At 36.7% G+C, this 16,266-nt stretch overlaps 1 long non-coding RNA gene across 7 annotated transcripts; it reads left to right on the forward strand.

Moving 5' to 3' along the window:
• Window positions 1-8,885: 8,885 nt before the first annotated feature.
• Window positions 8,886-14,975, forward strand: LOC310888590. Of its 7 annotated transcripts, none has more exons than XR_014575954.1 (5): window positions 8,886-9,320; window positions 9,619-9,738; window positions 10,075-10,167; window positions 10,487-10,554; window positions 12,068-14,975. It is a non-coding gene; the product is annotated as an uncharacterized lncRNA (long non-coding RNA). The 7 variants fall into 7 exon arrangements; XR_014575955.1 differs by having other exon boundaries at window positions 12,186-14,975; XR_014575956.1 differs by having other exon boundaries at window positions 10,075-10,144.
• Window positions 14,976-16,266: the final 1,291 nt, after the last annotated feature.

A 16,266-nucleotide genomic window follows, 5' to 3' on the forward strand; every position in this document is an offset into this window, starting at 1 on the left:
CAGACTCAAATATGAACATAATGAGGGACAAAGACTTAAGTAAGTTAGAGTAATTTCCTGAATGCCAGCAGCCAGAGCAGGAAGGAATGATAGATGCGGATTCACAATGATTCACAGATACCACTGCTGGCCTTAAACAAACAAACACTTAAACACTAAATCTGATCCCACCTGAGACAGCTCAGTTCCATAGCTATACATCTGTGTTTGTATATGGTATGCCCAACCCAAAAAGGTAAAGGTTCTAGTCTGTGCACAGCTAAGTTTGAGTGTTGAGCTATATAGAGATATTCTACATTGGCTGAATTTACCAGCCTGTCAGTGATGCCCTGAGAATCTTTGCACCATGCTACTTTTGGTAGCATAGTAACACCTCAGGCTTCTGAGCGAGATAAATTTAGCATTTTCAGCTATTAAATGTTAGCAAAAAACATACTTGTAACATAATAGATTTGACCTGGAAGAAACAGTGCTTATTGGAGCTAAACCCCTTGCATTTTATGTCCAGATAAACTGGAGCAGGAAGCCCTAATTTACACTCAGATGAGGCTTGATTTCCCATGGTTGCATCTTTTGATTCAACAAGCAGTTTCACATATGGTCTTGCTGCATTTGGCAGCAATGATGTTAGGTACAAATCCCTATGTTATTGGCACTCCTGAAAACTCAAGTACAATCATCAGGATAACCCCAACCGTTCACCTGATAGAACTTCTGGCTAGTGCTCAATCAATCTAAATTATATAGTGTCATTTAACTAAAGAAAATGAATCTATAGTACCCAGGACACTGGACCCAATAAAACAACTTTATATATGGAGTTAAACCTCAAAAATGTGGTAGGATACAAACACACATACAAAATGTTGTGTTTGGGGAAAAAAAAAAAAACAAAACTTTAATTAATAATTTATCTGTTTAGTTAATATTCTGACAATATGACAAGGCCTTTTCACAATATAACCACATTTAAACCACATGACAGCCAATATATCACCAAGAAGGGGCACAATATCTATATATGGATGCAAATATAAAAGTAGAGTGTACAAAAAGGAAAAAGAAAACCTCACACAAACTGAACAGACAATCCATTGCTAAATCCAGTCCTTGATTTATATTAAAATAATTAACATACAGAAAAAATATTTTCCTGTTCTGGGGAAGAAGTGTGACAATGAGTCTTCAGAAATATATTTTTTTTTCTGGTAAAAACTCAAATGACATAGCACTAGGGCCATCTGATATTCTCATGCATACGACAGAAACACACAGCTACAGAATTAGATAAGTTAGGCTGCACACCAAACCTATCCTACTACAGTCCAAATGAGGTTATTGACTCAGAGAAGGAGCCATTGATAAAGCAATTACTACCAGCAGCCAGATGTGTGATAGCTCATTTTTGGAAATGGACAGATGCCCCAACATTAGTGGCATAGAAATATCAAATATACAAAATCCTTTGAATTGAACCAAAATGACAGGTAGCCTCATATCAGAATCTGGTGGATTTAATGGGTAATATTTCCTTGGAACGGGAACAGAATAAACACGAGTAAGAGGTTGAATAAGCACAAATGAATCTTTCAGAAGTGACAAATACGCTACGTATGAACTAGGTTTGTTAATACTTGTTCAGAAAGCAAACATATTCTAATAATGACTTATTTATTTATTTATAAAGCTTCTAGAACATAATGTACTTCAAAGTTAGGTGCATAATTTCAGGTACATTCAGTTTATTTCCATTCATTGCACATCCTTATTAGAAAACTCTGCTTTCTGAACATTACACTGCTATGCCAAATGTGCAATTCTATAAATCAGCCTGGGAGAGAGGGTGCCAGCCCTTCCTGATGATGAATACAAAGGCAGGAATCTGCTTTGTTTTGTAATATGTAAGGCTGATTAATCCAAAGCTGTTTGCAAACTTCATTTCATACAGAATACCCCCATCCTTACAATCTGATTAACAAATCAAAGGTGTATTCAGACTTGGAGACAGGTTGCCACTTAAGTATTTCAGACACCCAGGCATTCGGTTAAACTAAGCTTGGATTAGCAAGGTCTGACTATTTAAAGGGATATACGTTTAGGGGTTCTCTGTCTCTGCTGATTTTGAATGCTGTGCTCATGGGGTAGTGCTGTCCAGTCTTAAGAGCTCAGAGAGCTTACAGAGCTTTACAATTTCCCTGCAAGCTTCATGAGCTTAATTGAAGATAAGTACATACAAACTCACCTTCCTAGAAAGACCTCTATTTATATGAAGAGGAGAAAAACCAAACAAATCTCTTTATGCAGTGACTTAACTGCATCTTCTCTGTCATCATTTATCCTTATTTTTATATAGTGGAAATTATTAGACTAAAACCCTTAATCGTGTGGAATAGATGAAAGTGGAATCATTCAACACTGTCACATTTTGTTGTCACTTGACACTCTCTAGCAGGTGACAGAGAATGATCAAATGATTTGTTAGAAGCAAGTTGTGCCAACTGCTTCAGCCCTACTGGGAAGTGGATCTGTGAGCGACCACAGACCTAAGTGCCTCTCTGCCTTTCCTTCCCCATTTGTAAAAAAGTGAAGAAAGAACTGCTGTAGCCAACACATTCGACAGTACTCCCTTATCACTCTGTCACTGAGAGACTAATCTTATGATCAAGAGGGTAGAAATGAGCAGCATCTCACCTGCAGAAAGTGCACATTTGCCGTTCAGAAGAAGAGACCATAAGAAGACATCTGTTTTAACAGCTGAGGGTGTTGTTATGTGTGAAGGACTATTGAGAAGTGACTTAATGCTGCTACTGCACTGAGGGTTTACTTCTAGGCTCTGCTGGAGCTCACGACAGTTACAGGTGAGGAACTGGAGCATGAACATGGGGCAGGACGTGTGAAGAAGGTTGCTATAGTAAAGTTTAACTGATGTCAGCTTACATTCAGAGCTGCAAAAGCAGTCATTTAACAAAAAACCCTTCACTCAACTACAATTGTATTGCCATATGTGCGTACGTACACATATACATCTAAGTGAGAGAGACATTTGTCACCATCATTTGTTCAAGTAGTTCAGCTCATGATAACAACTTGATGACTATAGTGTAGTAAAAGAAAATGCATTTACAGGGCTTCTTTATTGTTAATTTACTTATTATTTATTTTTTATTTACTCTTCATGCCCTCAAAATGATTGGCTTCCTTCAGAAATATCCACATGTCCTAATGAAGGGGAGAATTCAGGCAGGAAAACTGTGAGAGCCTCAACTGCTGTAAGATGATGAAGCTCCATTTGGAGAGGCAGAGTATCTTCACCTAAAATGTGTGTGTGGCAGGTGATTCTTCCCATATATCCTTTGACTAAACTATCTGCCTCTGGATAGGAGATTCAAAATGCCATGAATTGGTCAGAAATATAGCTTTCATGTGGCTGTACAGCTAACTAGAATTCAGCTTAATTCAGTGTTATTTGCAAGTAATTGCACCCTAGTCAGTCAATAATTTACATACTGGTATAGTTCAGGAAAATATTCATTATCTAAAATTAAGAGTTTCTTTTAAAGCATGTTTAAGAATTGTTTCATTTGCAACCTGTACTAATGCATCATCAGAAATAAAATGGGCGGGAAAGTTAGCGGTTGGACTTCATGATCTTAAGACGTCTTTTCCTACTTAAATGATTCTATGATTAGCAAATAAATAATTGATACAGGAATAAAAAATAAATAAATAAAATAATAAAAAAGAGGCTTTAGTCTACCGTAATTTGGGGACTGTCTTGTCATTCTTCATTCTGCCTTAGCTTAAATAAAGAAATTATCATCTGATATCATGCTTAAATGACTCGATATTTATTTTTATATTCTTTTATTTAAGTCGTAGTAATAGCTATAATATGATTAAAAGAAATCCCAGCTACTATTATTCTCTCCCCCAAAAGTTTTTATTACAATAAATGTTTATTTTATCGGTGAATATACATTGCAATTATGGAATTAAAGAAGGTTGAGAGATACCTAAGCAAAAGAAATTGTGGGTTCTTGGAAGGCTGGGTGGTCTGTGACTGGTAGTTAATTCTGGTCCCCTTCCAAAAATATTTTGTCTTTTGTCTTCCTTTCAGAACACATCATAGAAGACAGACAGAAGGCCACATCCTCCACTCTTTTGCTTTCTAAATTACTCCTGAAATCTTCCCACTTCTCTTTAGGGGAGAGAAAGCTACAACAGGAACAAAGGACACAGGCTGACTTTGGATAGTATATCTTGCAGTGTCATGTTTTCATCCATATCTGAACTCTTTCCTGTCATCTGAAATTTAGATTTCTGTCTCAAGAAACAGACCTTTCTCTCTATAATCACCATTGTACTATACAGAGTTCAGGACGGAACCAATGGTTTATTTTATTTTCTGTGAAAGCCACGTTAGATCCCAAGCTACTTCATGAATGGTTTTTGTAGCAAAAACTAAAACATCAGCAGTGGCACTGTTTCTACTCCTCACCATTCCTCTGCAGAAAACCCAAATACCAGGCTTATCTGTCCTTTCTAAGTGCAATTTCTGTGGATAATTTTTGCAGGTCAACAAATTTGTTTTGTGACAAGGAGAGTTCCAAAGTCTGGGTCTCCTCATAAGATTTGTCTAAATTAGAAAACCCTATTCCACTTAGGTTCATGGTTGGACTGACCTCTCTCTGTCCTTCACTGTCCTTGCACAATGCATTTTCTGTCTTTCACTCTTGCTTATATTTATACAAACAATCTCAGTGAAGTATCCTACAAATATAAACGCTGACAATTTAGTCTGCTTAAAATTCAGTGGTTAATAAGGTTCAAAATAGTATGCTGCTCTAGGTGCTTGTTAGCAATGCATAAGTGTAATACAGGTCCCCCTGCCTCTCATGGACTGCAAGTTAACACTTAAATACCGATTAAAACAAAACAGATACAAAACATAGCTAGTTGCAGTTGTTCTGATTAACATTATATTTTACAGTTGTTATACAAACAATTAGTAGGAAAAGACTACAACATCAGTTCTGTTGGCAGGAGAAGGCACAGCCATGGCCAATCCAATCCAATTAAACCATGTCTCCAGTATACAGATGAACAGCAAAAGTGCGAATCAGAACATATCATTACATTGCCTTCCCTCAGACGCTGAGAGTCTGATCCCAAGAGGGGCTGAGGGCAGGATGAGGAAGAACGGAGATGTTCTGGGAAAGAGGCACAGAGTGAAGGGAGAGAGAAACTAAAATATCTTGGGGAATTAACATGGCTGTCACATCATGTGTGTAAAGAAACTCCTGAAATTTCTGAAATTCCCTTTTCTTTTATTTTTTATATTTTTTAACCCAGAGTATGAATAAAGAATTGAAATTTATGAGTTTTTCAAGAAATGCCCACCTCCCTCCCCCTTTCTTAAAAAAAAAAAAAAAGTTTACAGGAAAACTTTATTATTATTTTTATGTGTCAAGTATTGAAATGAAGTTACATCACTTTAATGAAGTCAAATGCTTTCATAAATTTGCGTGCAACATTTCAGTGAAATCAATACATTCTACTAGAACATATTGACTTCATTGTGTCTTCATTTTCCAGTGACTTTTTTTTAAATCGCTATAATACAATGCGTGCTTAATTTTTAGTTACCCAAATTCATAAAGTCTGTGACATTCTTTCTGTCAGCTTCACTGAGTTTTGAATTTGATGCTCAAAAACAACAACAAAAAGCTGCAAAAAAGAAAGACCAAATTCTAATGAACTGCAATTCTACTATACAACTGGTTGAATCCTAAATCATATATGTTTCTTGTTATCAAAACACAACATCTCTTGATTAACATTTATATCTCATAGTACCATTTATACAGTGGTGAAGTGATAGTACTTGTTTTTGAGAAACCGGTCTTGTTCTAATTTAGAATTACATTTGTAGGGCTCTCTCATGCACTCAAGTTTTTTTTAAGGTTTGGCGTTCAGACATGAAGGTTAGTATACACATATACTAAAAGCAAGCAAAACATTTAAAAGCTCAGAGGCAACGCAAAAACTCTCTTCCCCTTTGCCTTATCATTAAAAGGATCTAGCAGCAGAGCTTAGTCCGAAAACGCTGGACTTTTTCAGTCCAAAATTGGACTGAAATGTGCTTTGATTTTTTTTTTTTATTTTTTCAGAAAAGAAGTCATGAAATAGATTAGCAAGCACAAAAAGATGAAATATATTTTACAAAATATAGAGTTAAAAAATACAGTGCAGCTCAAGAGGAGACACATGAGGAATATTCTTCAGTTTAGGAGGAATAACTTTAAGTTCAAGTATTAGGTGAAAGTTCTCAAAGCTCAGACTGTTATTTTCTCACAGGGCACTGCTTACTGACAGATTCAACATCCGGACTGCATTTCTGCTGGATTTGATAAAAATACAATTAAAATGTTGTACAGGGGGGTACGCCAAATTGGCCTGCATCCTAGAACCCACTCCAAGCAAAACCTTGAGGAATATATTGTACAAGAAAAGGTTTGTCCCCTGGGATTACCTCCCACTTCCTTTAACCTGATATTTTGCTCATCCTATTAAGAGATTCCTCAGAGGGGTGAAACAGTAGATTGCCTCATTAAGACTCATCATTTACAAGATGTTGACAAACGCTGGCATTTATCCTGTTGTCATAACAAATGTGAGAAAATGACCACTTGGCAATAAGTGATTCTATGCAATTGCAGGTTGTAAAATTCAACAATATAAGGGTTTGTGGATAATGCATCCGTATCACTATGTAGCATCTCTGAACAGATTCTGCATTCATTGTAACAAATCTAGGCTAAAATAAATAATAATGCATAGCTTCTTTTTACAGAGTTTTCCACATGTGCAACCCAAACATTAATTAAGAAAAATGACAGAATACTTTTAAACCCAACACAATAATGAAACAATTATTATTAATCTTACTGGCTATCTCAGCATAAGTACCCAGCATCCATATTGTCCTTGTTGACAGCCTGAAAACTCTGTGGACTCAGTTTGCTTACAACTCTCATCTGCCCTGTAGATAACAGTGTGGCCTTTCTTAACAAGGGTCATCTTGTCCGCTCGGTGTTAATGGTATGTATGAGATCACCACAAGAGCAGACCCCATAACAGAGGATACTGAGACAAGTTTGGGTGAGAGAGAAGTGTCCTCCTGAGACAATGCAAAAGTGTCTTGAGAAATGGAGATTCTCATCCTTTGAGAACACCAGCAATAGGACAAGGCAGTCTTGTAGGCAAATAATATGGATGAGAAGAAAATTTGGCCATAAGTCTGACTTCAGACTTAGGCCAAACATTTCACCTTAGCGTAGTTCCAACTGTTTTTAAGAAATTTTCTGAGGAAGATAAGCGTACTTTAGAGCTGCAACCATCAATCATAAAAACAGACCAAGACCTATACAAAGACATAAATGTCTGAAGATGCATAGAGTCCTTATTTGTAAAGTTATATTCTTGAGCTTCCCATTCAGCTAGAGGCTTGTGAACCCTACAAAGATTTCAGTCTTCTCAGATGTCTCAGGTCCTGCTTTTGCATATGTCCAAAAGCATCTCAATTTTTACCATTAAGGAAGCTGATTTTTCTAAGAACCATAGGTTTTGTTTTCTACATGTTCAGAATGAATTTTATGCAGTAGGCTTTTCCAAAGAAAACCAATGACATTGACTCATACACTTTTACAGATGTCATTCCTTTTTCTTAAAATATGTCCGGAGGAGTGCCCGTCTGCCATAGACAAGCTGAGCACAACATCAAGTGAGGACTTCAGGCTAAACAATATCTCCAACTTTCACTATGATCAATGGGAAGAATACTTCCAAATATAAGTCCTAATTTCATTAGGGTGATAAAGGGCTCAACTTGGATAAAATAGACAAATAAATAAATAAATAAATAAGCCTGTCTTCCCTTGATGACCTTTTCAGTGAAGTGCCTACATGCAGAAGGAGGAGAAACACAAGCATTTTTATCATCAGGGCTCTCCTAAACTGAAGGACTCAAAATTAGAAGTCCTTTTGAAATTCTGACCTTGGATATCTGTTTGGTTGCTAGGAATCCTGTTGTAAAAACAGAAAATGAACACAAACAAGGTATGTCATTTTCTGTGTATTAGCTGTGAAATCAGAGGAAAACCACGTTATAAGCTTAAGAGATTTCTTGAAATGGAAGGTCATCTCCTTGTCTCCAAAATACAATGATTTCCACTTTAGAAAAATACATTGCAACTTTAATAAAGAACAAAATCTATACAAGATTGAAAGATCCATAAAGTTAAAAAAAAAAGGGGGGGGTGTAATTTTCTGGTTTGGGGTAACTATTGAAAAATAGGTGTAGCCAATTGATCTCTCTAAGTATAAGACTCCCTCAGTGCCTGACCTAAAGTGGATGTGAATCAGCTGCAGCTCTCCAAATGACAGAACCTGGTCTTTGGCTACAGCTAAAACACTCATTGCTTTGTCCCTTTAGCTTCTCCAATCTAACCTACAATGACAGCCACCACAAGTGTGAATAGGATTTGTCTCATATAAGTTGGCCAATATCCAAACACCAGTTCCTTGATCTTAAGGTTCATATGATGAGAAACTGGAGTCCTTGAGGTAGTTCAGAAAAGAAGTCAATTCTGCAGCTAATTCTAAACAAAAGTAACAACTGAATATCCTAATTATAATGCCTGTATTAACAGCTAACTAGTGATTCTTGTGAGATAAAAGCAATGATATTATTAACAATAAGAATTAAAAGTGACAATAACTCGTTACCAAGGGTATTGAGTTGCAGGTGGTTGGTAGCTCTGTCCTACTTAACTAATACAATGCCTGAAACACTGCATTTGTGGTGATTGTAGGGCTCTAAAAGAATCAGTAAATTTGCTTTGTCACCAGAATTTGCAAGACCTGATTTGACAATATCTCTTCTAACTGGGGAATTCAAAGGGGGGTGTGTGTCGGTGGGTGGGTGAGTAATTCATAGGTTCCAGTTTCTGTCACTAGTCATTATTACTCACCTTGTGTTTCTGTATATTTAGCTGGTTTGTTTTCTGTCTATATTTTTTCAGGGATAGAGTTTAGGCATCACCTGTTGGAAGATGGTGTCCTTTGGTCTGCATCTTCAGTTGTGTATTAATACTCAGAAAATATCCATCCTCTCATCTCCCCTTCCTTCCTCTCCCCTCCCATGTTTATTGTACCTTACTTATTCCTCTCAGTCTGCTAATGACTCAACATGGACTACTACAGCTTGCTGCCAAATAAACACAGGGTAGAGACAACTAATAAAAACCACAATCCTGAAGGTATCCTTACAGCTTTTGGAGCATACTCTACTTTTGAAATGAACACTTTCAACACTAACTATATATTATTATATATATATATATAAAATATAATATACATACATTGTATTATATATTATTAATAATTATTATTAATAATAATTATTAATTAATAATCATCAATTAATTAAATTGTTGATATATCATTATATATTATATTAATATATTATATATTTGGCTAGCAAAGCCAAATTTCTGTTGAATGGAAGAGATTTTTTCCCTTAAGATATGGGATAAATGAAGGTTCTTGTTCTCTTAGTTTCTCCTCTGCTACAGCTTCTTGTGTCACAGACTATCTCAGCTCTGCTTCTGGATCACTTTGATGTTCACTTTGAACATTCACTATTACCTTTTTAGACCTGGAGTCATCTTATATATGGTATGATGTTTTCCCAATCACAACGCCATAGGGTGTGAGATTATCATGCTGTCTCCTTCCTTTTGTACTCTTCTATTTTGTTTATAGTATTTTTAATTGAGTCCTGGACTCCCAATCTGCATTCATTAGACATAGAGCAGATAAACACTTGTAAAGACACAATTAAGTCACAGCCAGGTACTGGTGTTTTCCTCCCTGCTGACTTTACCTCTGCAGAATACAGTTCATTAACATTTCCATAGTTTTAGTTACCCCATATTGGAATTAAAGTCTGTATTTGGTTATTTGCTTGCTTATTACCTGTTCTAAAACACACTGTTAATTTATTTTTATCAGATATACTCTGCTAACTCCATGGATCTGCCTACCAGTCAATGGGATCTGAATTCTCCAACCTCAGCTTTTCGTAAAGGACTCAAATATATTATGGTGCTATAAAATAATTTTTTCCACACCCTGAGTGAAACTGATTTGCTCTCACAAAGTAACCTGCAGAAATGCATGCAATATTTATCATTTTCTCTGCTGTAGAGCAGTACTGGAAAATGATTGGCACTACTATTCCAATGACCATAGTTGCTACAATCTCACAGTGTTGAGACCCAGAAAGCTTCTTCTTATAGACTATAGTGTGAAATTATGTGCTGATTGGGAACAGACCATTGCCTTGGCTGTTTTTGAGTCTACCTTGCAAATGTTGCCTTCTCAATTAATAGTGTTAGGGATTGAATTTGTATTTGTATTTCAGATGTACTACTACACCACTGAGAGTGTCCCTTTAAAGGTGCAAGGCTGGGCTGTGAAGGGATACTGAAGGTGAGTTGTAGACTTGAAACACTACAGTGCACAAGTATGTATCATACAGCTATATTTCTCCAAAGATCTACTTCAGTATCTCTGCATAATCCTCTGCAAAGTGGTATGAAGGTACAGCATCTCATGGAGTAATCTGTGTTTCTACATGGCATAGCTTCTCATGATAGAGGAATATCTAGAAACGTTGTGCATTTTGAACCATACTGAAATGTTTCACTTATATAGGAGAGACAGAAATTAATGGAGTAAAAGTCAGGGAATTTTGTTTGTTTGCATGTTTGTTTTTCTCCTTGTGAAATTTTAAAACATGAGCAAGTAATATTCCACTCACTTTATAAAACCACAAAAGTGTTAGTCTCTAAAACAACAAGCTTTCTATGATCAGATTTTTTGATACAGCTGTGTGGAGTGCCGAACTGGTTTCTATTTATGTCAGTAGAAAAGCTACCATTGAATTTAGGAGGAGCAGATGCTGGCGGTGACCTACCAACACACCTGAAGCAGATGTTCATAACCACACAGTGATGTGTGCCTAGTTCGTGCCTGATTGCTAATTCACCACAGTCATCTTTCTCTTCTAACACACCCTACATCAAGTAACAGCCACAAGACTCTTTGATTTTCTTTTTGAAGGCAGAGGCTAATTTTGCTAACACCTATAAAGAAGGACAATGAACAAAAATATTTTTTTCAAAAAAAAATAAGGACAATTCAAATAAAGAAAACCAGTTTGCAGACATTAAAAAAAAAAAGTTAATCAACCATCTGGAGGTGTGTGAAAGCTTTTTTGAATGTGATATAGAAGTTGAGCACGATCTTTTTCCCTGAGTTTACCAGTTCATTAAATAATACATTTGCCTTTATTTTTTTCACCCTGAATTTTGTATTTTGTTTCACTCAGAGTGAAAAAGAGTTCTAATGCCTATAGCACAAACTGCTTCTGAATTTCTCCCTCACAGAGTACATTTATATCATAGTGTAACATAACATAACACATCATAATACAACTTAACAGTATGCTGTGTATTGTGCACTATGCAATATAAGCTTACTTATATTCTTGGTAGTAGTAATAAATAATAGTGCAGACTACTATTGTAATAATAAACATGAATTAGAACAGTGGTTAAATCTGGTTGGGTATAATTATAGGTTGCCCCAGTGAACTAAATTTCAGTGGGGTTTGGTTCTATGGTTTAGGGTAGTCTCCATTAAATATAGGAAAATCCAGTTAATTAATTAGCCCTTAGTGTTAAATGAGTTTTTTAAGCCTGAGAGACAAGGGGAATGTGGGATTTGTGGGGACTTGACAATGAACATTTAATGATGTTAAACCCAAAGTGACTGTTAATATAGGCTACAGAACCTGAGAGTCAGAAATACAGTCACAGAGAGAAATGCAAATAAAGTACCAAGGTTTAACAGGAAATGAAGAATGTTAATTTACTTTGGATATTCAAATTGTCATTATATAATTTAAATTTTTTTGTTGTTGTTGTTTTGATGGTTACAGTGCCAGGTTCCCTCATTCTCTGACTGTACAGAGGACACAAATAGAAAGACAAGAAATGTATGACTGAGTCGAACCATTCAGAGCAGTTATATCGTTCTTTTCCTGTGTGATCTGTCAGCATGTAGATTAGCCATTTATGAAGAGCTGTCCTTGGGAAAGGACACCGCTGTTTGAAGACATCTCCCAGTTCTGGAGCAATCTCAGCAAGGAACAGTCCTGGACTGAATCAGAAAACATCTTAAGGCTATTCTACCAGGTCATACTTTATACCTAGAAGCTCTTTTCTACTGGGTGGACTTCTAGGCTCAGAGAGTGCTTCAATCTGTTCTTCTGCTGCTGATTTCCTTCTACACATTAGTTCTTTTTCATTCTTCCGCCTGCCCTCTTTTAACCTCACATTAGGCTTACCTAAAGTAAGTGTAGCGGTATTGCTGCAGCTTGTCAGGGCCTGGTAGACTCTACCAGACCTTCATAGTCCTTGCTACTTTCACCAGGGCTTCCTCTACCCCACCCCACCCAAGGCACAGGACCCCATGTCACCCCTGCCCCAGGGAGACCACATCAGGGCTGTTTTCCAGTCCCCCACAGCCTTGCCCTGCCTGTTCGTGGCCCCCAGCCACCTGGACACACCCACAGGACAATGTCCCAGCATGGCCTTGTCCTGTCCCTATGGCTCTGCTTGGCTATCCTGGGCCATGTCTGACCCTGGTTCCCTTCATTGGGCCTGATCCTGGCCATAGCCATGGTCTGACAGCCTGGCCTGATCTTGGGATCTCCTTGGCTCCTGGTTTCCCAGCCCACAGGAAGCAGCTATCCCCATCTCTCCCCAGCCATAACTCATCCTAGTCTGCAGTGAATATAGCCACATTCCTTACTTTTGTTTTTATCCATGTTATCATATTTGTACACACAAAACCTCCACAGTCTAATCAGGATTTATTCATGGTCAAATACTGGCATACATGTGGAACGAGATTAATCATCTTGGTTAGTCGTTCTAGGTTGCCTTCATCTTCAGTGGAAATAGGTGACCATACTTCATTTATCTGGCCTATATCAGCAATTTATATTAGGATACAAAATGTAGCACTGTATGGGTGCTACAAGGGTAAGCAGGAAGCATGGAGAGAAGCTGGGCCTTTCCATTCCCTTGACTCCTCAAGGCTACCAACATTCATGGAAAATAGCAAATGCATTCCCAAAGCAGGGACTATTAAGTAGCTGCCCGACAACCACTTGTCCCTGTACTGAATGTAGCACTTCGTGATTTTTTATTTGCAGCCTCCACTTGAACCTTAGAACCTTATGCAAATTCTGTGCAACATGGGTAATAGGTACTTTTTTTTTTTTTTTTTTTTAGTTTGGTAGAGGGACAGTGATCAGGGACCTCTTGAGATGACAGTCTGACAGACTGTAAATCAAGGAGGATCTCTCTCTTAGCAGCCACAAAGATTAAACAGACTAATGAATCAATGTTTTAGACCATCCACTCTGGGGAGCCTTCACTTAAGTCCCAGCTCTGCTGGTCAGGTCAGAAAATGCTCTTTTCTGTCAAATGGTAGGTTTCTCTGTGTGGTAGTATGCGTTCATCCTCCTTTGTGTGAACTCTAAAGAGCTGACAGAGGCAGATGTCAATCCATACCGCTGTGACACTTCCTCATTCAACTCTAAAACTTTGTGAGATCATTTCACCATCCAGCAATTGGCAAGGGAGCTTTGGTGGGGGGAAAAAGGGTCATATTTGTTCATTTTGCAAAATCAGTTCTAAAGTTCATCTTTCTATTTTTTATTTCTGTTGAGGACATGAGCCATTAATAACCACCCCCCCTCCTCCAAACACCCAACCCTTTGTTTTTATCATATTTGCTGACTTTAGGGCACTTTACCTGCGTCTTTTTTAACCTCTTAACATAAATAACACGACATCCGTAATTTTGTTATCAGCTTCAAGACTTTTTAAGCTAAAATCTTTATGGATGTACTGGATTCTATTCACTTTTGTTTCTGTGATCCTGAAATGGTCATAATTTAAATCATATGTATTTTAAAGCAGATGTTCTAGTTAAGTTCGGTTTTTCAGCCCATCTTTCTAATGGCTGAAGCACTGATATTTAAAAGGGCCCTCACAGTACTAAAAATATCTGCCTTTAATGTAGACAATAACATACTTCTGTTAAATGTATGTTGCTAATAAAATACTATAACAAATACAGTTGATTTAATTAAATAATTTATTAGATTTTTTTAGCAGGAAAAATACTTCTCTGTTACTTTTTGGGGAACAAAATGTTGTGAGCAAGTAATACTCAATATAGTAAATACTCTTCATTCAGCACTTCCTCAATGATTATTTCTGTTCCTTGAGTAAGTAAATGATGAAGCTTGCCATCTTTGATTTGATTCTGTTTGAAAACACAGACCTGCAACTCAAGAGAGCAAGTGATGAAACAGAAAAAGAAATGACTATATTAAAAATGTCCCTGCCCAGATGGTCCCATATAGAAGTTCTGATCTGAGTACACACTAATTAAAGAGAAGGTGACTGGAATCTAAATTTGTCTTCTAATTTTATTTATGACTCTTATCTACACATGTGGGGCTTGAACACATTTCATTTTTGAACATAACCCAAAAAAGCACTTAAGAGGGTGCTTAACAATAAACTGATGTTTGGCTCCTACTACCAAAGGAGGGATGATTTCCTGAATGTGGACCATGGAAGAATTGCAAAGCAAGGTACTAATTTTTCCAGTTGAGGGAAGCTGATCAATATTTATGTATTTGATTTTTTTTAAAATTATTTTTTATTAAGTTTTCATGCATTTTCTGTTCATGAAAACTGGCAAATATTTCAAGATACACTGAAATCCTTTCATTAACAGAAAAAGAATTGTCTACAGGGTAAACCAGTTTACTGTAGTTTCTCTACCATGTTGCAAAAATACTAGTCCATTTAACTGAGATAAAATTTCAGTCTGTACTATCTTCTCTTACCTACTGATAATAGCAGATTCATTATTTTAGACAGAACTAGTTATTCTGTTCCATTCTGTCTGTGTAAAGCCACTTTCAGAGAAAGACATAACATTGCTAAACTGAGCTTGGAGAAGTGAGGATTAAATGCAGTTTTATTCCATGAGAAAAGCTACATTTTTGCTGAAGCAAAAGCTGAAGTATGGAATAAAAATTAGCCAAGAAATCAAGAAAAGAAAAATCTTAAAACTGATATAAATTTCATGACAAACATCACAGTGCCTGTAGTGTAAAACAATCCCAACTCAGATTTTTTTTTTTACTTGATTGAATTTATTGTCAGTTCATGCAAACTTCTAATCAATTATTTGGGTCAAAGAACAGATAGAAAAAAAAAATTGATATTAAACTTTCAGACACTGTTAACAGCAAAGATGGGTGGGCAAGGCAGGTTTTCCTGAGACAAATAAAGAGCTAAAGCAAATATAAAATACCAAACCAAGGATCACAAAATATTTTTCTGATTCTTTTGTGTCCTACATACAGTCCTGTTGCTAACATAAATATTGTGTTGCATTTAAGAGTTAAACTTTTAAATTTAACCATCAGGACAATTTCATATCCCGGTAGGAATGCAGAACAGATTAAGCATATGATTTTTAAACAAATTATACATGCTCTTAATATTATTTTTGGCACATATACGCACTTTGTTCCTGGTGTCATCATATAATGTTCAGTTATACATACAGATAGTTCTATGCTGTATGTATGTGAACATGGGAAATTTTATCTACTCATGGGGAGATTTCAGGGAGTTATGGGAATGCATTTATTGGCCTTAACAGCAGGTACAGCTACTTTTGTTGGCTACACCGTCACATCTGTTGCTGCCTACCTGGGCGGTTTATCCTTGCTGCAGTTCTAGGGTGGGAAATAAACTTTTCCTCCTTCTAGCTCCTTCACAACAGGCTAATCCATTGGGGCAATATTCCTCTCAAATTTAACATACATTAGAACAACAAAGCAGACAAACTGATGTCAAATGAACACTGAGACAAATACTGTGAACTTGCATGTGGTGGTTTCATACCGGTGTCATTTAAGTTCCACCATACCATTCTCTCACTTCCCCTCTTCAAAAGAACTGGGGTAGAAAATAGAAACATATGGCCAAGTATCAACTCATAGAATCAGAGAATTTCTGATTGTAGAACCTATGATTC

This window comes from Anser anser (genome assembly GCF_964211835.1).
Source record: "Anser anser genome assembly, chromosome: 1".
Taxonomy (NCBI): Eukaryota; Metazoa; Chordata; class Aves; order Anseriformes; family Anatidae; genus Anser; species Anser anser.